This window comes from Calliphora vicina, chromosome 4, assembly GCF_958450345.1.
Source record: "Calliphora vicina chromosome 4, idCalVici1.1, whole genome shotgun sequence".
Taxonomy (NCBI): domain Eukaryota; kingdom Metazoa; phylum Arthropoda; class Insecta; order Diptera; family Calliphoridae; genus Calliphora; species Calliphora vicina.
In genome coordinates, this window is record NC_088783.1 from 54203815 (window position 1) to 54228573 (window position 24759).

At 29.2% G+C, this 24759-nt stretch overlaps 1 protein-coding gene across 3 annotated transcripts in view; it reads left to right on the forward strand.

The window, feature by feature from the left end:
* rdgA (retinal degeneration A) overlaps positions 1-24759 on the forward strand; it is a 333538-nt gene that overhangs the window by 10124 nt on the left and 298655 nt on the right. The gene's annotated exons all lie outside the window — the stretch shown is intronic.

Below are 24759 nucleotides of genomic sequence, written 5' to 3' on the forward strand. Positions count from 1 at the left end.
AAAGGAGAAAAAATATATAATAAAACAATTTTTTTTTTTAATTTTCTAAATTTTAAAAATACCAAAAAATTTACATAATCTCTTGGATATCGAAGTAAGCACCAAAAAGGAAGCAAAGTAATTAAATTTATTTCGATACATATAATCTATAAACATACCGATGTGTTGCCTGTAACTTCTTTGAGAGTTAGACATTTTGAATTATTAACTTCCCCGCCAATTTTGTTTTCTCAAACTTTAAAAATCCATAACTTGGATTCTAAGACGTTTTTTTTAAATTTTCTTTTTGTTTGTGTTTTAGATAAATTACTGCTATAATTTTAAAAAAGAAAAAAAGTTTTTGAAAAAATTATTTTTTTTAGTTATGCAAAATTTTAAAAATTCTAAATAATTTGTATTATCTTCTAAATACCTAAGAAATTAGTCAAAGATAGCAAAAATAATTAAATTTGTTTAGATAAATAAATTATATGAACTTACTGATATACTTGCCTGTAGCTTCTCTGCGATTTTAAAATTTTGAAAAATTAACTTCCCCACCAATTTTGTTTTCTGAAACTTTTAAAATCCTTTTTTTTAAGTTGTTAGCTATTTTTTTAAATTTTCTTTTTGATTTTAATTAATAAAAAATTGCTGCTATAATTTAGAAAAATATATAATTTTGAATATTTTTATTTAAAAATTAAAAAATATTTTTTTAGAAATTAAAAAAAATAAAAATTAAATTTTGAAAAAAATTTTGGTATAAAATTATTTTCACTAATAAGTAAAAAAAAAATTTAATTAAAAATAATGTTGAAAATTTTTTATTTTTTTTACCAACAAATTTTGAAAATTTTGATTTAAAAGTATAATTTGTTGAAGGTTGTATAAGATTCGCACAGCTGAATATAGCTTTGTTACATGTTTTATAATATTTTTCCTGCAAATTTCAGCCCGATATATTACTTTGAGCTTTATTTTAACAATTGTTATGTCTCATATAGAATCCAAAATATTTTACAATTTGCAAACCTAATGACTAACTTATTTATAACCTTACCCCTACTGTATGTTATAAAAATAAACCCTTTTCAAGAAAACAAAAAAAAAAAAAAAAACATTAACATCATATTTTATTATTTCTGTACTTTCAACAACATTAACGTGACCATTATTCTTTTGTTTCATTTCAGGTATGTGCTTAAAATTCTCTTAAATTTAAAAAAAAAATTAAATTGTGACCCTTAGAAGTGAGTAGAACTCAAACATTAAAAACTTTGTATGTAAGTAATTAAAGTTATATTTTCTTAGCAACCTTTAATAATAAAAAACAGAAAGAGAAAAAAACTTCATAATTTTCGATATTAAAAAGAGTCTTTAAAGAAATTCGCAGCAGATTATTTTCTCAAACACAATAATCAAACTGTTATACTAGAGAAAAGGAAACTGACATAGAAGTACTTATGTGATGGGTTCCAAATGTAAGACTTTATCTGGTCGTCGTCCTAGAAAGGGATAAATAGAACTAACCCAAATGAACTGTTCTATTTGGGATATTATGATACGATTCACTTTTTATTTTAATAGATTTTTAATAATTTTTTTTCTTTGATAAATTGTGAACTTCTTGGTGCAATTCATACGTCACAAAATTGTTGATACAAATTCCACACATATTTCAAACAATAGTGTGGCGTTAAGCTGATTTATTAGAATTCATAAAATTGCTTGATAAATTTTACAAAAATAAGCCCAACTTATTTCATATTAACTTGCTTGTAAACATAAGTATTACTTTAGTTAATAATTTTAGACAAATAATCTTCAATCTTTAGTTTGTCCTACATCTTAACTTTAGATTTATTTTTAATAAACTACATTTTAGATTTCTTAAAAACTTTGTTTTTTAATATTTCCTGTTTAACTTTTGTTTTTTTGAATACATCTTGCTCAAGTTTTCTGCTGCTGCGCTGAGCATAAGAAAATAAGTTTTAAGAAACTTGGCTAACAAGGTAAATATTTAATTGAAAAATAAATACAGACTTTCCAGCCAAACCAAACCAAGCAGATATCCATCTATTCGTTCATTTGCACAGCCATTCATCCTTCAACATGCTTAGACAGGCAGCATTTAAACCCAGCAAACAAAGGTTTTATCTAAAATTGAGAAGGATTTGAAAAGAAAGTCTTTCTCAAATGTAAATGAGAATTCTTAGTCACCAGGGGGGCGAACATGATCGGTTATTTACCAGTAAACTTTACGAATGTCAACGAACTTAAAAAAAAGTAAGAGAGCTATATTCGGCTGTGCCGAATCTTATATATTTTCACCAAATTATACTTCAAAATAAAAATTTTTAAATTTTTTTTTCCCAAAGCTTTTTCATTTTTTAGAAAAGAAGAATTTTTTCGAATTTTTTTAAATTGTTTAAATTTAATTTTTTTTTTTGTTTTTAAAATTTTTTTTTTAATATTTAGCGAAAAAAACTTTTGGTGAACTTACTATGGTCTTATATAAGTCGTTGCAAAGGTCTTTGAAATATTTATCATTAGATATCCATATACCCCGATTTTTGACTTAGGTCAAAAATCGGGGTTGTCCAGTTTTTTCCTTATATCTCAGCCATTTGTGGACCGATTTTCTTGAAAAGCAACCGACCCGGAAGAATTCCGGAGATATTGATGTATGAATCGTGTATGTAAGTTATTTGGGGGTATCGGAAAGTTGATTTCAACAGACAGACTGTGGAAATTACAAATGGAATGACAAACTTATATAAACTCACGAAGGTGAAGTGTATAAAAATGAGAGAGCAAGAAAGTGCTTAAAATGTTTTGATAATTTCTGTTCTCTATATGCTGACCTCTGCTTTAATAGAAAATATTTGAAAATACAAAATTTTCCTAACTTTTTGAAATGAAAAAAAAACATTATTAGATTTAGTTTGTTTGATTTAGTGTTTGCTGGGCATTTTTATAATTGCACAAATCTTTTGGCTTTTTCTTGGCTCGCTACTTGACTCAACAGCATTCCAGAGTGCAGGTAGTTACAAGATTTAGGTCGAAATTTAGTTTTGAAAAGTTGTTGAAAACTAAAACTACTTACAAGTATTTATAAGAGTACAAGGGAAATATTAAAACAAACAAGCTGATTTTTGGAAAAACAAATATATTAAAGAAATAATTTAAACACAAATTAAATGAAGTTGTATAAGGAAAATATTTCATTAAAAATGTAAAGCAACAACGAATAGTTTGAAATAAATGGTTTATAAGTTTGTTCTTTAAGTTAAACAATTAGCAACAATTGAAGTAATAAACTGTAACTTCTTAACTTCGCACTCTTTTGTCAAAAATGTTTCTTAAATGTGGCTGAATTTCTCTTATTTCCATATTTTCCTTTCCAACTAACAGGATGTTTGTTGGCTTGTTGTCATAGACCTTAAAGTTCAGAGTCCTATAAAAAGAATACCGATTACATGATCTAGGGGGCTAATTCTGATCACTGAAATGACATAGTTGAAAACAGGCTGCCTCGTGTAGTAATTGAATTGCTTCACGGGTAATTTGTTACTGTTTGGTGCGGATCTAGGTCTGGAGGCATCATACATATTCTTCGAAAATAAACTGATCAAGCAGTGACTATTACTGGTGCTAGACATAATAACAGAGTTCTTTCTGCCTAAATAAGATGAAACTGTTTCATCTTGGCAGAAATAATAATGTAATTTTAAGAAGAAAACTTTTGAAAAAGTTGCAGACATTTCCCGACTAAAAATTTGCAAAGACAAAAATATTTTCCCCAGTACGAACTTTAATCTTATTTTATAATGTTTAAGAACTTCTTCATTCCTATTTTTATACCCTTTTCCGTCATTCCGTTTGTAATTCCTACATTTTTCATTTGCGAACCCACAAAGAATACATATTCTGGATCGTTATAGATAGCGAAGTCGATATAGGCATGTCCATCTGTCCGTCTATATTTTGAAATAAACTTTCCGTAGCCCCCAAATAACTTACATATATACCGGTAACTCTTCCGGCTCGGTTGCTATTTAAAATCGACAAAATCGGCCCACAAATGGCTGAGATATAAGGAAAAAACCGGCACAACCTCGATTTTGACCTATTTCTGATCTATATTTGGATTAGTAAGTCATTAATATAGACAATATGGATATCTAATGATATATAGTTCAAAGTCCATTGCAACGATGTATATAAGGCTATAGTAATTACTATAATTACTTAAGTTGGACCTACAATGGGTCAAAATCGGGAAAAATATTTTTTAACCAGAATTTTTTTTCATAAAAAAAAATCTTTTTGTCATAAATTCTTTTTCCGAAAAAATTTTAAAAATTAAAAAAAAATGAAAAAGAAAATTTGGATAAAACTTTATCAATAAAATCTAAAAAAAAATATAAATTTTGTTTACCTAAAAATATTTTAAAGTATAATTTGGTGAAGGGTATATAAGATTCGGCACAGCCGAATTAGCTCTCTTACTTGTTAAATAGCAAATCATGTACGTCTCCTGTAAGCTATGAGTGCCGACCACTGTTTTATAATAGGAATTCAAATGTAAATATTGAGTGTATGACTTAAAAATGCGGATTTTTTTTTTCAAATTTTTAGCTTTTATTTCGAAACATTTGCGCAATATGAATTTATTGAAAGTATTGGCTATTGGTAGCTATGACAGAATTCGGATATTCTTTCTGAGTCGATCGAAACATATAGTAGTCGGGCGGGGCAAGGACTGGACTATAGGGCGGGTGAGGCAAAACTTCCCAACCACTTCTTTCTAAACAGTTTTTACAGGTATTGCAACTAGGGTTTTTAATTTCCCGACCTTTTTTGATTCCCGGGAAACGGGAAAATGTTTCTCTACATTCAAGGGTACCCGGATATTCCCGAAATATATAATAATACTGTGAATTATGAATATTATAGCAACATTTCATATACAAACTTAGTGTTGTATTAATTAATTCATTTTGAACTTAATTCATTTCATAAATCCATTCCCAATATATAATTCTTTAGCTTCCTTTAAAAGCCTCAATTTGAAGTTAATTAATAGCAGAATTTATTCAAACTTTGAATGATTAAATTTTTGTTGTTTCAAATCTACAGTTGTATTTAATTTTATTTTAGTAAAAGGAATTAATTCAATACATTTAACTGAATCGTTAAGAGATAAAATTTATTTTGATCACGAAAATGGAATTAAGAATTAATTCCTTCGATCTTTTGTTATATGTATGTTATATTTACGTATGCATAAAGTCTTAATTTGATGCCTTGTTATTTACAAAATATAAAAGTTTATACAAATAATTTTTAAAAAATATAATGACGGAAAGCTTAAAGATGAAAATTTCCAAATTATTGAATTCAAAGGTGTTCATTCACAAAATGAAGAATTATGAATGAATTTTTATAATACAGAATGAATTTTTTTGCAGAAAACACACTCATTGTTACCAAGAACTATTGCTGTGTTTCCTTTTAAAGTCAAAATCAATTCTATACTTGAAAATACCAAAGCGAGTGCCGCCATCAAAAGTGGGGGCCTTTATTCTACTAGAGTTTTGTGGAATAATTCGCACCGGTCCATTTTGGCATTGAAGATTATTCACTTTTATTTCTAGATCGTGCAGTTTTCCATATGTCTTTTTAAATGTCAATTCGTTAAACCCCAACTAAATAATAATATTAAGCGACCTATTATTCCCGAGATATAAACGAAAAACTGTAAAAAAAAACTTTTCACTTTAAAAAAAATGGAGTTCTAACTTGTTTTCATTGTAATTTCATCAGGTTTTATTTTCCGGGAATCCCAACTAAAAATCCCGGGAATCGGGAAGTGAAAAATTTGCAAAATTCCCGGGAAATTTGTCCCGGGAATTCCCGGGATTAAAACCCTAATTGCAACATGTGGCCGAGTCTTGGCATGATGGAATATTACAATTTCATGTCTGGCATTAAACGATTCAGTTGCGTTTTGTACAGGTTCCCTGTGATGGTCTGGTCAGATTTCAGCAGCTCATAATAGATAGGACACTTTTACTCCCACCAAATACAGAGTATTACCTTAGAGCCATGGATATTTTGATTTGGTATCGATTCGGCTGGTTTGTTGGGCTTCACATACGAGCGCTTACACTTCGGGTTATCGTAATGGATCCATTTTTCATCACAAGTAATGATGAGGTGCAAGAATGATTTTCTTCTATAGGGTTCGAGCAGCATTTCGGACATGCAAAATCGTCTTCGTTGTGCTTTATGGCACTTTTTTCAAGTTAAAGAAGCAAAGCAAAACTGCCGGCATATAACACTTTGTTGGCACAAAATTCCATATATTCGAGGCAAAACAAACTTTGTTGTTTACACTATAATGTTCAATAAATAAGTAAGAGTGCTATATTCGGCTGTTTTATCGAAATTTTTTTTCCAAATTTTTTTTAAAATTTTTTTTTAAAATTATTTTTTAATTTAAAAAAATTTTTTTTTGGAAAAAGAATTGATGAAAAAAAAACTCGTGTTAAAAATTTTTTTCCCGATTTTGACCTATTGTAGGTCCAACTTACTATAGTCTTGCAATAGACTGAAATATCTATCATTAGTTATCCATATTGTCTATATTAATGACTTAGTAATCCAGATATAGATAAAAAAAATGGGGACAACCCCATTTTTATATCTCAGCCATTTGTAGGCCGATTTTATAGATTTTAAATAGCAACCGAGCAGGAATTCCCGATATATTGATGTACGAATCATGTATGTAATTTATTTGAAGGCTACGGAACGTTGATTTCAACATCGACATCGCTATCTTTAATGATCCAGAATATATATACTTTGTGGGCTCGCAAATGAAAAATGTAGAAATTACAAGCGGAATGATAAACTTATATATACCCTTGCCACTCATGGTGAAGGGTATAGTGACAGATATGTCATTCAAAATGAGATATAAGTTATTAAAAACAAAAACCGCGTTTAAAAGATACGTCATTTAATAAATATTTTTAAGGCATATTTTAGAAAAGGACCTACTTAGAAGTAGTTGAATAATGACTTAGTTATTATCTAATATATACCTGCTTATATACTAGGCTCTTGCATGATCACATGCAGTTTTTACTGATAACGTTTTCAGTGAGTCCGAACTCATTGATAAGTTATTAAAGTCATTACTTGTAAGTTGTTTTAGACATATCAAAGTTATGACTTATTGATAAGCGGCTGTGGTAAGGTGCTAGAATATTAGTATGTATGGAGGAATGTTTATTTTTAGCAAAGGCTATAAAAGATTCAGCACAGCCGAATATAGCACTTTCACTTATTTGAATTAAAATTCCTTAAACATCTTTAAAGCTTCATTGAATTTCTAGGAAATCAAACCCTAGACCTTATCACTCTCTTTCCCTCTCCCTCCTGTTTCGTACTCTCATCTGCTTTATAATCGCCTGACTAGGTTTCAATTTAATTGAAATGTTCAATAAAACTTTTGCATTAAACTTCAATTAAACAGTTTAATTGTTGTCCTCTTTAAAAAAAAAATTGCTGCTTAACAGTTCAGACAAAGTTTAGAAAAAAAAGAAACTTTTTTTTTCATTTAGCTGCCTTTTCTGTCTCTTGCTATCGTGACTAAACTTTACATTTCGTATTTAATTTCCTGTGTTCTACAAATTATTATCACTTTAAGGTTTTTTTTTCTTGTGTTATCTTTATAACGCCTTCAATGCGTGATTAAATGTGATACAAAAAAATGTACAAAGTTGTAGTAATTTCTGTTTTAGCCATTTTTTCTTAGTTTCTTTTTTTTTTCTTTCAAGTTTTACACTAATTTTCTACTTCATTGGCAGTCGTTTTGTAGCAGCCACTGGCAGTATGAAACATCAAAAAAAATACATAAAATGAGCAAGTGCTATGCGTGTTGCTAATATTTTTCATCAATGTTCTAGAGTTTTTCTGCTACTTTGGCTGGTGATATTCTGAGGCAAATATGAAAGCAGTGTTGGAGGTACAAAACAAGTCCTAAAGTAATTTATTACCCAGACCTTTAAGGTAAAAAAAAAACTTAAAGAAAGTAAATACTTTAGTATGAATATAATAATTTATTTACACAAACAAACAATAAAGTTAATAAATACTTTTACTATGAAGAAAAAATGTGTCGTATCATAAACGTTAGCGGAAGTAACAAAGGCCCTTCCCAAATCTTTGAAAAACTTACACACTTTATAAATCTACACACTATTTTTGTTAAAGTATATTGTAATCAGGGTGCTGTTGGTAACAGAGAGCGACAATATCTCATTCAGAGATTTAGAGCAAAAACTGAATTTAAAACAAGTAAGAGAGCTATATTCGGCTGTACCTTCACCAAATTATACTTCAAAATAAATATTTGAAATATTTTTAGGTAAACAAAATTTATTTTTTTCCCAAGTTTTTACATTTTTTGGAAAAAAAATTTCGAATTGTTTTTTTGTTTTTTCAATTTTTTTTTATTATAACGAAAAAAATTCGGGTTACAAAATATTTTTTCCGATTTTGACCCATTGTAGGTCCAACTTACTATGGTCTTATATACGTCGTTGCAAAGGTCTTTCAAATATCTATCATTAGATATCCATATTGTCTTTATTAATGACTTATTAATCGAGATATATGTAGGTCAAAAATCGAGGTTGTCCTGGTTTTTTCCTTATATCTCAGCCATTTGTGGACCGATTTTCTCAATTTTATCAACCGAGCCCGAAGAATCGTGTGTGTAAGTTATTTGGGGGCTTCGGAAAGTACTTTATAGGGTCGGAAAATTATATTGTGGAAATTAAAAACGGAATGACCAACTTATATATATACCCTTCTCACGAAGGTGAAGGGTATAAAGACAGCTAATAACCTTTTAAAAATAAGTGGTCCCCTTATTTTAAGTGTTTGCAAACTCGCAAAAAACAGTGAGTGACAATAGAAAATAACTTTTTTAAAATTAAAATCCCATTGGTTACAATCCAATAAGTTAAGTGATTCAAAATTGCCTACACGATCGCCATAGATCGCAAAATAATGACTCATAATTATACCATGCAGGAAGTTTCATTAGATGCGGTTTTTAGATAATGAAAAAACTATTTCAAAGGAGACTTTAATCTTTAATTGGTCCAATGAGAATATTAAAATATGGGAGGGAAATGAAAGTTTGACAGTTTTAATACTTTTTTTGCTATAATTTTGTCATTGTCATATAATTCATAATTAAGCGTTAGTAAGACTTTTTATAGGAATTCTACTGAATTTTTCCTTTGTCATTTTAAATGGAAATTGAGTTTGTCGTCCAGTAATTGTTTGTTACTTAGTAGGAGTTAGAGGTGTAACTTATGGCAGCTGGAAATAAACATTAATTTAACCGCCATTAACTATTAAGTTGTCAACACCAACAATCTGCTTATTAAGAAAATGATTAATTAAAAATGTATATTAAAAATATATGAGTACTTCGATTAAAAGATGTTTGTATAAATACATTTCTTTAATATTAAAACTGAAATTACTAAATAATTTGCTTTTTAATGACTACTACATAATGTTTGGCTTACTTAGAAGTGGTTGAATAATGACTTAGTTATTATCTAACAAATGACTGCTTATTTACTTGCATGACAACATTCATTTTGTAATGACTTATTGATAAGCGGCTGTGGTAAGCTCTTGCCAATGAGTTAAAAGGTATTTTGTAAGTAGTGAAGTGCCAGAAATTTAAAAATTTAGTTTGATACGCCTTTCAAATTAATTCATATAAAATAAACTATGTTTAATTAAAATTGGTTTTTAAATGTGATAGTTGTGGCACTTTACCTGAGTAGAGAAATTTTAAATCTTGTCATTTTATCAATTTATAGTGGGTATAATTATATCCTTCACCATGATTATATATAAGTTTGTAATTGAGTTTGTAATTTCGACATTTTTTTTAATTTGCCACCCCTTAAAGTACATATTTTTACGTTTTTACCTTTTAAAAATGTTGGTTTATGTCCTTTAAATAAACGATATTCTTTTGATTGCAAATAAAAGCAGTTTAGTAGTTGAAAATTTTTAACATTTTTATTTGAATGTACACAACAACAGTTTGAATAGTCACTCTGTGCTTTAATATACACACACTTTTATAAGTCAGTACCCTGTAAGGCAGCTATTTTATCTTTACTTAACGATGCTTCAAATTAGACTGACTTGTTTAAGTACCCACGACCACCTTACATACACTGCATTACCATTCAGATGTTTCCAGCTCCATCTAACGATGCTTCTTGAAACTTCTATTTCTACAATGATCAACTCAACGATTTTATTCAATGTTGTATGTACCCACAGCTATGTTAATAATGTCCACAGTTATGTTAACTGCTTTTAACATAATTACATTTGCATGCAAGTCAAATTCCAACAAAATGTTTTTACGATCGTCTGCTAGATGTAGAGTGCATTCTTTTTACTTAAGTCTTAAAAATGTATTTAACTTTTCTTTTCCAGTTTAACTTATATTTTTTAAATAATGAAATATTTTAAAATGCACCCACTTCATATAATTTTGCCACTGTGATATCAAAAAGTTAGCAATGCAGGATTAAAACTCCTTATGCAGCAACGCAAATATTCCAGGAATTTAAACAATTTATGGAAATTGTCTGGTGGAAAATTGAAACCAGCAGTAGTTCTTTGTTTTGCCAATTCATCAAATCAAAATAATAAAGAAAAATGTAAAAGGAACTAAATTGAATTAAAGGAAAATAACCATGACTGCATATTAAAGATAATGAATGAAGGGATTTTTTTTCTAGAAGAATTAAAATTATGATGACTTTAAAGTGAACAAAAATATTATTAAAGAGAAATATGTACATATGTATTTGAATAACTAAATTTATTTTTAAATTTGAAATAAACTTGTGAAAAAAAAATTTCTTTGGTGTAATAAAATTCTCAACTTTTGCTTTTGAATTACTTAACAAAACTCATTTAAATTTTGAAAAAGTATCCCAAGGAGTATTATAACATAGTTGTTTTAAATATGGCAACATTAAAACGTAGAATAACACATTATGACTCGCGTTAAATTAAAAAAAATAAAAAAGTTCATGAACAAAAGTTAGGTTAGTTTTGAATCCTTGAGCAATTTTATATACATAAGTATCATATTTTAAAGCATAAAACTTTGTCTTTTTGTACACAAATTTTTATAATTTATGAAACAAAAAAGCAGCTTAGATTACTGCAAGATAAATGTCAGAGAATGAAAAGCCTTATAACTACACAATGCTTAAGTGCAGCCATAAAAAAGAACTTCCAAAGAAGCGAAAAAAAGAAGAATTGGAAATTCATAAGAAAATAGCTTTATTTTTGTTAAATTTAATACTGAGTTGGGGTAAATATTCTTCTGTTTTTGTTTCTGAGAAAGTGAAAAACGTTAGAACAATGTTTGAGTCCAGCCACAAAAAAGAACTTCCCAAGAAGCGATAAAAGAAGAATTTTAAATTCATTAGTAAACAAAAAAAATGCAATATGCCTGAGATATGAGGAAAAAACCAGGACAATCTCGATTTTTTACCTATGTATATCTGGATTACTAAGTCATTAATATAGACAATATGGATATCTAATGATAGATATTTCAAAGACCTTTGCAACGGCGTATATAAGACCATAGTAAGTTGGACCTATAATGGGTCAAAATCGGAAAAAAATATTTTTTAACCCGAATTTTTTTTTCAACAAAAAAAAAAATTTTTTAAATTTAAAAACAAAAAAATTTAAAATTTAAAAAAAAAACAATTTGAAAAATTTTTTTTTCCAAAAAACTGAAAAAAAAATTTTGTTCACTTAAAAATATTTAAATTTTTTATTTTGAAGTATAATTTGGTGAAGGGTATATAAGATTCGGCACAGCCGAATATAGCTCTCTTACTTGTTTTTGATTCTCAAATTCCAATTATGGTAATTTTAAATAAATAATTTATTGAATAGAACTTAACTTAACACACATTTCTCTAAATTGTTTTTCAATTTATTTATATTATTTTCTTCAAAAACTTTAATAATTCCCCTTAAGTTTTTTTTTCAATTTCTCAAAATCCTTTAATAATTATTTATCCTCAAGAATCCTTGAGCATTTTAAGGCGATTATATGCAGCCATCAGCCAGCACATAAATGTTTAAAATGAAAATATCACTCAGTGAAAACCAACAATTGAAATCAATTGATTGGCAAGAAGGTAAAAAAGAAACATAAATATAAAAAATCAATTGAAAAAAATAAAAAAAATATACCATAAAGAAAATGGCTAACAAAAGTAGAAAAGTGTAAAGCAGAAATCTTAACTTTAACACAAACAATCTAAAAAAATTTAAATCAAAAAATTGTGCATTACATTCATAACTATTTCATTCCCGAAATATTGCAATAAAAAGCGAAGGATCAATTTAGTTAATTGGAAAAAATATTTATCTAGCAGAAGAGTTGGAAAGCTAAACAAATTTTAACCCCTTCAATTAAAAAAAATGAAGAGAAAACAAATAGAATTTTGCTTGGCGAATGCTGTTCACGGGAAAACAAAACCCCATTGTAGATTCCCAGTAGATGTGTGCTGCTCCAGCAGCAGCATCAATTTAAATAAAAATTGTAGTTAAACGTAAAGACCACAAATAAGGGGACCACTTATTTTCAAATGATTATTAGCTAGCATTTATTACTTTAAATATTATTCATCAATTCAATAAATTTTTGCAGTAAATCACTGATATAAAACTTTATGTGACAAATGTGTTGAATCAGACCTCTTTCCGCGTAGCCATTTCTTTAGGTTTCGAAAAAAGAAATATCACTCGCGCTAAATCCGGAGAATATGGCGAAATTATGGAATTTTGCACCCATCTTGCAGAAAGCTTTAACATAGCAAAGAGATCAATCATAATTGAAACCACTGAACCATGTGAGATGCCTATGGCTTCCACAATCTCTCGCACTTTCAATATCCGATCGGCCAACACCATATCGTAAATTTTTCGTTCAGAACGTTCGGCCACAACGAAATTCGGTAAACCACTTTTTTACCATTGAAATTGATGGTGCAGAGTTCCCATAGTATTAATCAAGCTTAGCCTTGATTTAAGGATGGTTTTTTACACGAAATTATTTTTTTTTTATTTTCTTTTCAAATCAGCTATCAATGTCTGTCAGCTTGTTAAAATTTTAAGAGGAGTCAAGTGACAGATGCCTGTTGACAGAAGCTAGTTTGCCCATTCATTTAATAGGTGCGAAATTCAAAAAGCCACAGACTTATTGATAATACCTAATACTTGGAATTGTGGACGAAATAATGAAAATCTTTTTATTACTGTTATATTATTTAATATTTTTTTAAACTAAAAATAATTTGGAACTTCTAACACATAGATTCAGGGACGAGTTATTTTCGTCCCCTTTATAATGAAAAATAATTTTTATAATTTAGAAAAGTAAGAGAGCTATATTCGGCTGTGCCGAAATTATATTTTAAAATAAAAATTTTAAATATCTTTTTTTTATTTATTAACAAAAAAACAATTTATGAAATTTTTTTTTTATTAAATTTTTAATAAATTTTTTTTTTAAATTTATTTGTGAAAACAATTTTTAACAAAAAAATTGTTTTGGTGAAAAACATATATACGCCGTTGCAAAGGTCTTTGAAAAATCTATTATTGGATATCCATATGGTCTATATTAATGGCTCCAGATATATGTATATAGATCAAAAATAGGTCAACAAACGAGGTTGTCCTGGTTTTTTCTTTATATCTCAGCCATTTGTGGGCCGATTTTCTCGATTTTAAATAGCAATCGAACCGGGTCTATTGCGGATATATTGACGTATGGATCATGTCTGTAAGTTATTTGAAAGATACGGAATGTTGATTTCAACATACAGACGGACAGACGAACATGGCAAAAAGGACTTCGCTATCTATAACGATGCAGAATATATAAACTTTGTGCGGTCACAAATGAAAAATGTAGAAATTACAAACGGAATGACAAACTTACATATACCCTTGCCACTCATGGCGAAGGGTATAAAAACGGTTAGCAGCATTGTATTCAGCGAACTCGAATTAGTTAAACCCGCCGGGTGCCCCTCTTGTCAGAAGAAAAAGTGTCAATTGCATGCACAGTGTAAATGGTCATTTCTAACATTTGGATTTGTGGACGAGTTATTTACGAACTCGGGCTAAAAGTCAAATTTATTCAAAGTGGTTTATAAAATCAAGGAAAAAGATAAAAGTGAAAATGTTTTAACGTATTACTGTTGCTATTGCTACCATAAATGGGAATAAACTAATATTGTATTAATCAAGGCTAGAAAAGTCAATAAAAAATACTGAGAATTTTTAAGCAAATGGATTTGAAGCAGCAATTTCATTAATTTGCATTTGCTATGAACTGCACAATAAAAACATTTAACAAATAGATAAAAACTTGATTGCAAGAACAATCTAAATACCGATTGAAATAGAACTTTGACTTCAAATAACCGCATGAAATGATATCCAATGGGTACAATTTAGGGCTTCAATTTTGATCATCTAAATGGAAGAGTGCACCAGCAGGAAATGTCTCATGTAGTAATTGAATTGTTTCACAGGCATGTCGACCACTTGAAAATCATCCAATTTATGCAGAAATGATTCGGTTACACAAGGTATACAGAGGAGTCACGAGACAGAAGATAACTAAGTTTTGTATTTCTCTCTTTCTCTCAGAACTGCCTTTTGTATATATTTTTGATGCATGTAACATATAGCGATTGGCTTTAACACACAATAAATTAGGTATCAAAAAATTGTTATATCTTTCTCATTCCATGATAACTGTCCTAGCAAACTGATTTTGGCTTTTTTGAAACGCTCTATGTTCGGTTATCTCGAAGGACCTCATTTTTTATACCCTCCACCTTCGTGAGAAGGTTATATATAAGTTTGTCATTCCGTTTATAATTTCCACAATATAATTTTCCGACCCTATAAAGTATATATATTCTGGATCCTTATAGATAGCGGAGTCGATTAAGCCATGTCTGTCTGTCCGTCTGTTGAAATCAATTTTCTGAAGACCCTAGATGTCTTCGGTATCCAAATCTTCAATAATTCTGTCAGACATGCTTTTCAGCATATCAGCAAAATCCACAACTGGCTGAGATATGAGGAAAAATCCAGGACAACCTCGACTTTTTTACCTATATCTGGATTACTAAGTCATTAATATAGACAATATGGATATCTAATGATAGATATTTCAAAGACCTTTGCAACGACGTATATAAGACCATAGTAGGTTGGACCTACAATGGGTCAAAATCGAAAAAAATATTTCTTAACCCGAATTTTTTTTTCACCAAAAACAAAACATTTTTTTTATAAAATTTAAAAAAAAAAATTTAAATTTTAAAAAAAAAATTTTAAATTGCAATTCAAAAAAAGAATTTCAAAAAAATGACAACTATGGAAAGAAAAATAAATTTTTATTTACCTAAAAATATTTAAAATTTAATGTTGCAAATTGTAAGGTAAAATTTCATTTGTTTCGATATTGTTTTACATTTAGCTTCATAAAATTGTTTGTATTCATCAGATTTTGTTGATTTTCAATAACGTGCTACTTAGGTCAATAATATACATTACTAGCTGACCCGGTGCGCTTCGCCACCCCAATTAGAAGAAAGAAATAGTACTATTAAGTCTCCCGCTCACTCGGTCCATATAATCTTTATTTCATGTTTCTAAATTCATTGGTGAAGAAATTATTAAAAAGTCTACCCCTAGAATCCTAACTCACTTAGGACCATATATGTTTAATTTCATGTTTCTAAGTCCATTGTTATAGAAAAAGTACCAGAAAGTCTACACTTGTGGTTTCCCACTCACTCGGTTCCATATAAGCTTTATTTCAGGTTTCTAGGTTCATTGGTGAAGAAATTACAAAATGTATTATTAGAATAAATAAAAAGTACCAAAAAGTCTCCCCCTAGAATTCTCACTCACTTAGGACCATGTATGCTTAATTTCATGTTTCTAAGTCCATTATTATAGAAAATTAAAAAAGTACCGTTATAATAAAAAAAGTACCATGAAGTATCCGCTTGAATTTTCACTCAATTAGGACCATATACGCTTAATTTCATATCCATTATTATAGAAAATAACAACCTGTTAGTTAATTTTTGTATGAATCCAGGAACCAATGTTAAAAAAATTATCAAAATCGGCTTAATAATTTGCAATAAAATGTATTTTCCCGATTTTATCCCCTTTTTGGTACCTTTTTTATCCCCATTGCGGTGGTAAAATATTATTAAAATAATTTTCTGTATCGTGGTGGAAGCTCATAGTAAAATATTCGAATGTCTATGTCAAATTATAGAAAAACATATTTTATGAAAAAGTACCAAAAATAAACACAATTTTTATACCTTAAGGGTTCGAATTTCCAAAAAAGTACCAAACTTATATTTTTTATTTTTTTATAAGTAAAGAATACGATTTAAATTTTGTTTCTATGTTTATTGGTTTAAAAGATACATAGGGTGCCAAAAAAATTCCAAAATACAGTTTTTACCCGTTTTCTCCTCTAAAAGGTTCGAATTTCGAAAAAGTACGAAACACCTGTCAGCTTATTTTTTAAATGGAGTAACATGCAATTTCAAGGTATTTTGTATCTTTATTAGTTTTGAAGATACAAGATTACCGGATTTACCCGTTTTTACCCTTTTTTACCCCCTAAACGTTCGAATTTCCAAAAATTCCATCTTAGTGGATCGTTTTGGGGAGGGAGGAATCCACAGTTAAAATTTCATGATTCTAGCTTCAGTCGTTTGGGCTGTGGTATGATGAATCAGTCAGTCATTCCCCAGCAAAAACTTTGCTTACCTAGTAAGCCAGCAAGTATAATTGGAGCAAAGCGATAACTACTTATTATTTGACTGAAACACTACTTACCTTTGTTCGAGATTTTTAAAAAATTCATGGGTCAAGCTTACAAATGTACTTACAATCAGTTGAGAAATAAGTAGTAAATTCACAACAAGAATATGTAGCTAAAAAAAAACACAAAAAATATTGCCTTGTGTGGGAATCGAACAGTCACATTATTTGCTTGTGTTTGATAGTCAAGCTGCTAACTCACTGATCCATGTACGAGTTATTTTATTGTAAGTTAACAATAGTTTTAACATCAACATATAATCGAATATGATATGAACAAAAAATTAATGGCTTTGACAGGTGGCGAACCACTAACCTCCCGTTTTCCAGTCAAACAAACTAGATAGCTGTGCTAAATGCAAAAGTTCATTACCTACCTGTATAAAAATAAGTACTTATTCTAGTAAATAAAATAATGTGCTGGGTAACCACCAATACTTACAAAAGAATGCATGAAATAACTAGTTGTCATTACAAAAATTCACAAAATTTTTGCTGGGTTGGTATCATTCGATTTGTATACACAAAATAATAAGAAGCTAATTTTCATTATTACTCTATTAGTGTTTCAAATTGTAAGGTAAAATTTCATTTGTTTCGATATTGTCTCACATTTAGCTTCATAACTTTGTTAGTATTGAACGATTTGGTTGATTTTCAATAACGTGCTACTTAGGTCAATAATAAACATTCTAAGGTTATCTCATTATAATCGCTTGTGTACTTTGGACGTGACCCTGATTTACACTAACGGAAAGACTTAGAACCGCAAAAGATTAATGAAAATACTATTAGGGATCATTCGATTTGTATACACAAAACAATAAGAGGCTAATTTTCCATATTACTCCATTACTTTTGCAAATTGTTAAGAAAAATTTAATTTCTTTCGATATTGTCTCACAATTAGCTTCATAACTTTGTTTGTATTGAATCGATTTGGTTGATTTTCAATAACATACTACTTAGGTCAATAATAAACATTCTGAGGGAATCTCATGAAAATCGGTTGTGTACTTAGGACGTGACCCTGATTTACACAAACATGAAATCGACTTAGAATATCGTTAGAATGAAAAAAATACAAAGTTGGGGTCTTCGAGGAAGTGTTACTGCACTTAATAGTTTTTACTTCATTTAAGGTGAATATTTTTAATAAAACCTAATATTTTTCTTAGGATATCTGTATGTTGAAATCAACTTTCCTTGATTTATATACCAGGCCTTAAATTTTTACACAAAACCACTTAAGACTTTGAGAACTTTTATGATTTGTTTTCATTATTAAAACTTTATTATTAAACAATATAAAATATTTAATTAACTTTGCCAATATAACTTCAATAAAAACAATATATTTATGTTTTCTATAGTTTTGCTATGCTGAAAATTGAAAATTTAATTTCCTTTTGTAGATTTATTTGAAAAATTGCCAAAATCATAAAAAAAAACAAAATAAAGTAAACTTTCGATATCATTTTTAAACATATTCCCAGAGTTATTAAAAAACAACTTTTCTTATATAAACTTTTGTGGTTTTATTTTAGTAGCAATATTAAAGCAATTTCTCACAACATTACACTTGATGGGAATTCATTTAGTAAAGGCAGTCAGTCAGTCAGTAAAAATTCTTATAGACAAACAATATGAATTTCTGATAAACTTACTTACCATTGGTTACTAGCATGACTACTTGTGCAATGTACATGCATATAGTAAATATAAATTACAAAAGCAATTACTTTTTTTTATATACATCTGGTACTTTATATATGTACACATTTAGTACCTTCATATGTGAGTATGGGGGTATGTATTTGTTTTCTGTAAGTATTTTAGCTTATGCCTGAGTATTGGCCTCTATAAAAGTTTAATAGAGTTGTTGATGGCCTTAAGGGACTGTCCATCCTTCCTACTAATAGACCAATGCATACAGTAAAAGTACGTATTAAACCTAAAAAATATGTTTACTTCTTTATGGTTGTTGGGCTGGCCAGTGATGATGATTTGGGGATTAAACATAAATCTTATTATTGTGCATGTTTAGGAATAATAGAATTTGATTTAACACTGTTTCCAGGAAATTGAAAAAAAAATTAGTCAAACTTTATCTTAAAAATACTTTTTATTTCAAACTCGATTTACACCAATTGTACTCGTCTCAACATTGATGCTTATTCACACATCCGAGCAGTTTTCAAAATACAACATCATCTTAACCTTCTAATACTTAAGCATGCCTCAAGGCACTCATCGCAAAATGCTAATAAATGCACATATAACTTGATCACTTGGCTGACTCCAATTTATATATTACTAGTTGACCCCGGCTTCGCCCAGTAGCATTTACTAATGTTAGTTCTTCAAGTTTCTCCAACCCACATACACCTGCCTGTTCTTATTTATTTGCAAATAAAATATCTAAATTTCTACTGCATATTTTAGGGAGCTTTTTTATTACAGTTGATTGGACTCAAAAAAAAAAATTCCGAGTTTTACCAGGAATTTTTGAATTTTTTTTTCGTTGCAAACCATTTTCTGAAAATTTCGAATCGAATAAAAACAAGTAAGAGAGCTATATTCGGCTGTGCCGAATTTTATATACCCTTCACCAAATTATACTTTAAAATATATTTTTTTAAATATTTTTAGGTAAACAAAATTCAATTTTTTTTTAATTGTTTTTCAAATTTTTTTTTTTTCTAATTTTTTTTTTTAGTTTTTTTAAAAAAAGTTTTTTTAAAATTTTGTTAAAAAATTTTATTTAAATTTTTTTTTTTTTTGTAAAAAAATTTATGACAAAAAAAATTTTTTGATGAAAAAAAATTCGGGTTAAAAAATATGTTTCCCGATTTTGACCCATTGTAGGTGCAACTTACTATAGCCTTAGCTACATCGTTGCAATGGACTTTGAAATATCTATCATTAGATATCCATATTGTCTATATTAATGACTTAGTAATCCAGATATAGAAAAAAAATTAGTTAAAAATCGAGGTTATCCCGGTTTTTTGCTCATATCTCCGTTATTTATGGACCGATTTTGCTCATTTTAAATAGCAAACTTCTCGAAAGTATGTCTGACAGAATTATTGAAGATTTGGATCCCGAAGATATCTGGGGTCTTCAGAAAATTGATTTCAACAGACGGACAGACAGACGGACATGGTTTAATCGACTCCGCTATCTATAAGGATCCAGAATATATATACTTTATAGGGTCGGAAATGAAAAATGTAGAAATTACAAACGGAATGACAAACTTATATATACCCTTCTCATGAAGGTGAATGGTATAAAAATATACCAAATCACTCCAGCCGTTCTCACGTGATGCCATTGCATACATGGACCATTTCATTTTTGTATATATATAGATAGATGAGTCTTTTGACACGTTTGTGCTCTTTGTAGTGCAGAGAGAAGTCAATTGGTTACTTTATACATCCCAGGTAATCTAGCGTGAAGTCAATTGTCTCTTAAGTGTCTCTAAGTAATCTAGAATGTAGTCACTTTAAACATTTAGTTTGTACTGCACGTTTGTTTTACAAATTGTGTTGATATAATTCTCAGACAGTTTATTTTATTTTTGCTTAAGTGACTTAAGCTGATGTAACCTAGCTTGAAGTCAATTGTCTCTTTAGTCTCACTATAAACGTATAATTTGTACTGCACTTTAGAAAGTAGTTATTTTACCCACCAACATTTATCTATTGGATAGTTGTAGGAGGAAGGTTTGTTAACAAACAATCGGTTATTGGACTGTCTATGAGGTGTCTTTTTTAACCAACTATTTGAGGTCAATTAAAACCCGTACATGTTAAAATAACTAGTTATATAGCTGAACTAGCTATATAGTTAGAGCTAGTAAGGTAACTGGCTCTATGTAACTGGTATGTGAATCCAATGCATTGACTACTTTGGACCAGCTTTCAGATAGTCTACAGATATTAGGCATTCTTGAGAATTATAATGTTAATGTAAACATTTATATTTTTTGAGATTGCTTCACAGTTTCTTATAACTTTGTTTCTGTTTAAACGATTTTACTGATTTTGAATACCATAAAGCTTAGGACAATAATAAACAATCTAGGAGAATCTCTTTACTATGGATTCTGTATTTTGGACGTGGCCATGATTTACACCAACGGACAGAAACGAAAATTCTCTGTTGGGTCTTCGAGGAATTTAGCTAAGTGTTGCAGTTGTATTGTATTGTAATATTTTGTTATTTTCTTTTTTGTTAGCAAATGTAATTTAAAATATAAGATTTTTCCAAGGTTGTCTCACATTTTGTTTCATAACTTTGTCTCTTCCTAGGACAATAATAAACATTGTAGGGAAATCTCATTAATATCGGTAATGTAATTTGGACGTAACCGTGATTTACACAGACGCGAAATCGACTTTGAATATCGAAGGAATGATGAAAATAAAAGTGTTATCGCACTTTAAAGTGTTTAATCTATTGATATTGCAACTTGTTCTTTAACATTTCGAGATTGCCTCACATTTTGTTTCATAACTATGTTTCTATTGAAACGATTTAGCTGATTTTCAATACCGTACCGCCTAGGACAATAATAAACATTGTAGGAAAGTTTCATTAATATCGCTTATGTAGTTTAGACGTGACCGTGATTTACACAAACAGACAGACGTGAAATCGACTTTGAATATGGAAGGAATAAAGTAAATGATATGTGAGGTCTTCGACGAGTTACTGCACTTTAAAGTGTTTAATCTTTTGATATTGAACCTAGATTGTCTCACATTTTGTTTCATAACTTAGTTTCTATTAAAGCGATTTTGCTTATATTCAATACCAAACAGCTTAGCACAATAATAAATATTGTAGGAAAATTTAATTAATATTGGTTATGTTATTTAGACGTAACCGTGATTTACACAGACATGAAATTGACTTAGAATATCATAAGAATGAAAACAATTCATGTGGGGTATATAATATTATTTATTACTTTGACATTGAATGTTTTAATGTAAAATTTCGTATTTTGTCCGAGATTGTCTCACATTTTGTTTCATAATTTTGTTTCTATTAAAACGATTTTGCTCATTTTCAATATCATACAGCTTAGGACAATAATAAACATTTTAGACAAATTTCATTAATATCGATTAGGTACATTGAACGTGAGCGTGATTTACACAAACTCAAAATTTACTTAGAATACCGAAAGATTGAAGAAAATACTATTTGGGATCATTCAATTTGTATATACACCAAAAAAAGAAGCTAATTTTCAATATTACTCCATTAATATTGCAAATTGTAATGTAAAATTTTATTTGCTTCGATATTGTCTCCTATTTAGCTTCATAACTTTGTTTGTATTGAATTGATTTGGTTGATTTTCAATAACATACTACTTAGGACAATAATAAACGTTCTAAAGGAACCTCATTATAATCGGATGTTTACGTAAGAAGTGACCTTGATTACACAAACATGAAATCGACTTAGAATATCGTACGAATGAAAAAATATAATGTGGGGTTTTCGATGAAAGTTTCAATACTTTTATTACTGTATATATTTCTCTTAGAAATATCCTAACATTTGTTTTGGGAAATGGTATTCTTCTGGCTTCTTAGATTACTCTATGGAAATAAAATTAAATACAAGAAATCACTACAACAAATTATAGTATTAATCATAAATTTATGGCCAATGGCATCTTTCAAACAAAAATGAAAAGAACAACTAAATAAATAGAAATAAAATCAAAAACAAATACAAATAAATAAATAAAACTTAACAGATTTTTTTCTCAAGAAACCCAAAAGAAAACAGCAACAAATTAAAATAACAAAAATAAACGAAAACAAGAAAATATTACCAAACAAACACTAAAAACACAAAAGTTAAGAAACAATACTACTAACAAAATACAATAGAACCTTTAGGTTATTTATTTGTATAACTAAATAAAAAGTCTTGTATTAGAAACCAAAAACAAAAAAAACAGACGTAATACAATTACAAATTTAACTCCTTTGCTTTAGCACAATTTCCTTCAAACTAACACTATTCCCCAAAGGAAACTAAACTAAATAAATGGTTAGGAATATTTTCCTTATACAATAGGATAGTGTGTTGGTAGTGGTGGGCTTTATTTAGTTAATGTAAATATAAATAAATATAATACTTACTTGTAGAAGAAATTGTAATGGAAATACATATTTTAAGGTGTATTTAGGGCGTCCTTATTGTATAAATGTTACAAATAACATGTGGGCAAATGGGCATTATATTGTTTTGCATACAGCAATAAACAATACGAAATACACTTAAAGAAAAACGTAGGTGAATTTCGGTGACAAATAGTTTGAATAAAAATTCAGGGACTTCCGAAACATTTGTTGAAGTTACATCTGTCGAATTGACTGGCATTTCTTCAGCTTGTTCAAGAAGATGTGCAAATGATAAAATGGTTTTCGCAAAATGTAAGTTTAGTTTGGCCATTTTACGCTATGAGGCCCATTTCTGGATGAATAAAATTGTCGAAATTGGGACGATATTAATCCACATGAGATCCAAGAGCGTCCAATGCATCCCGAAGTAGTTACTGTTTGGTGTGGATTTTGGGCTGACATCTTCATCAGTTCATATCTCTTTGAGCGCCAAAGGTCTATGATTATTAACTTCCTTTGGCTTGAATGGGATGAGGGATTTGAGGGCATGGCCATCTTACGTGGAGGTGATGTGAATTGGCCCCGTTACACTTTTTCTTGTGGGGTTTTCTTATGCGATTAAGCCACAAACCATAGCAAACCACAAAGCCAACATAGCCCATGCCATCGTTCAAATTTTCCGTGATTTATGGGTCAGAGTCATGAAAAACTGGACATTTGAAATGCGCTCCACTCAACGAAGCCGGGAAGACATTTGCACGATGTTATAATCCATACCTAATGGCATCGATAGATAGGCCTTTCAAACGAATAAAACATTTCCATGATATCTCACACATAATTTGTTTTATTTAAATTTAAAGGTAGCTCTTAATGAGAAAGCGCTAAGCAGAGAAGTTGATGTAATGATGTCCATTTGTCCGTTTGTTAGCTGAAATCAACTTTCCGGAGAATCCAGTTACCTAATGGACTCGAATCTTGTAAAAATCACCCCTATTGGCAATAACATGTAAAATTTTGTTCCCGTGAAATATTCATTTCCCTCAAAGGGAAAATTGCTATCGTGATATTCCCATGAAGTTTTCATTCACAATAGTTGATTTCGTTCGTAACAGCTGCTTATTGTTTACAAAATTCTATCTAAAAATTTCACAAATCACGTAAACAAAGTTGATGAACGAGAAAAGGGAACATTTTCATGTTAAATATTGATTCGCGATTGAAAATCCTCAAAATCGTTTCATAAATCTTTGAGCTATGACCTTAATTTTGGAAATATTTCTGTCTCACATTTTTTTTTATAACTTTTTTTCTACTGAGTTGATTTGGCTGATTTTCAATACCACACAGCTTATGACCATAATAAATATTTTTGGAGGATCTCATTAATATAGATAATGTACTTTGAACGCGAGCGTGATTTACACAGACAGATAGCCGAGAAATCAGTTTAGAATATGGAATGAATGGGGATACTACTAATTGAGGTCTTCAGGAAATAGTTGTAGGTACTTCAACACTACTTCCAACTCAAAAAGGTTCCAGGTTTACTGCATTAATATTAAAAGTTGTAATG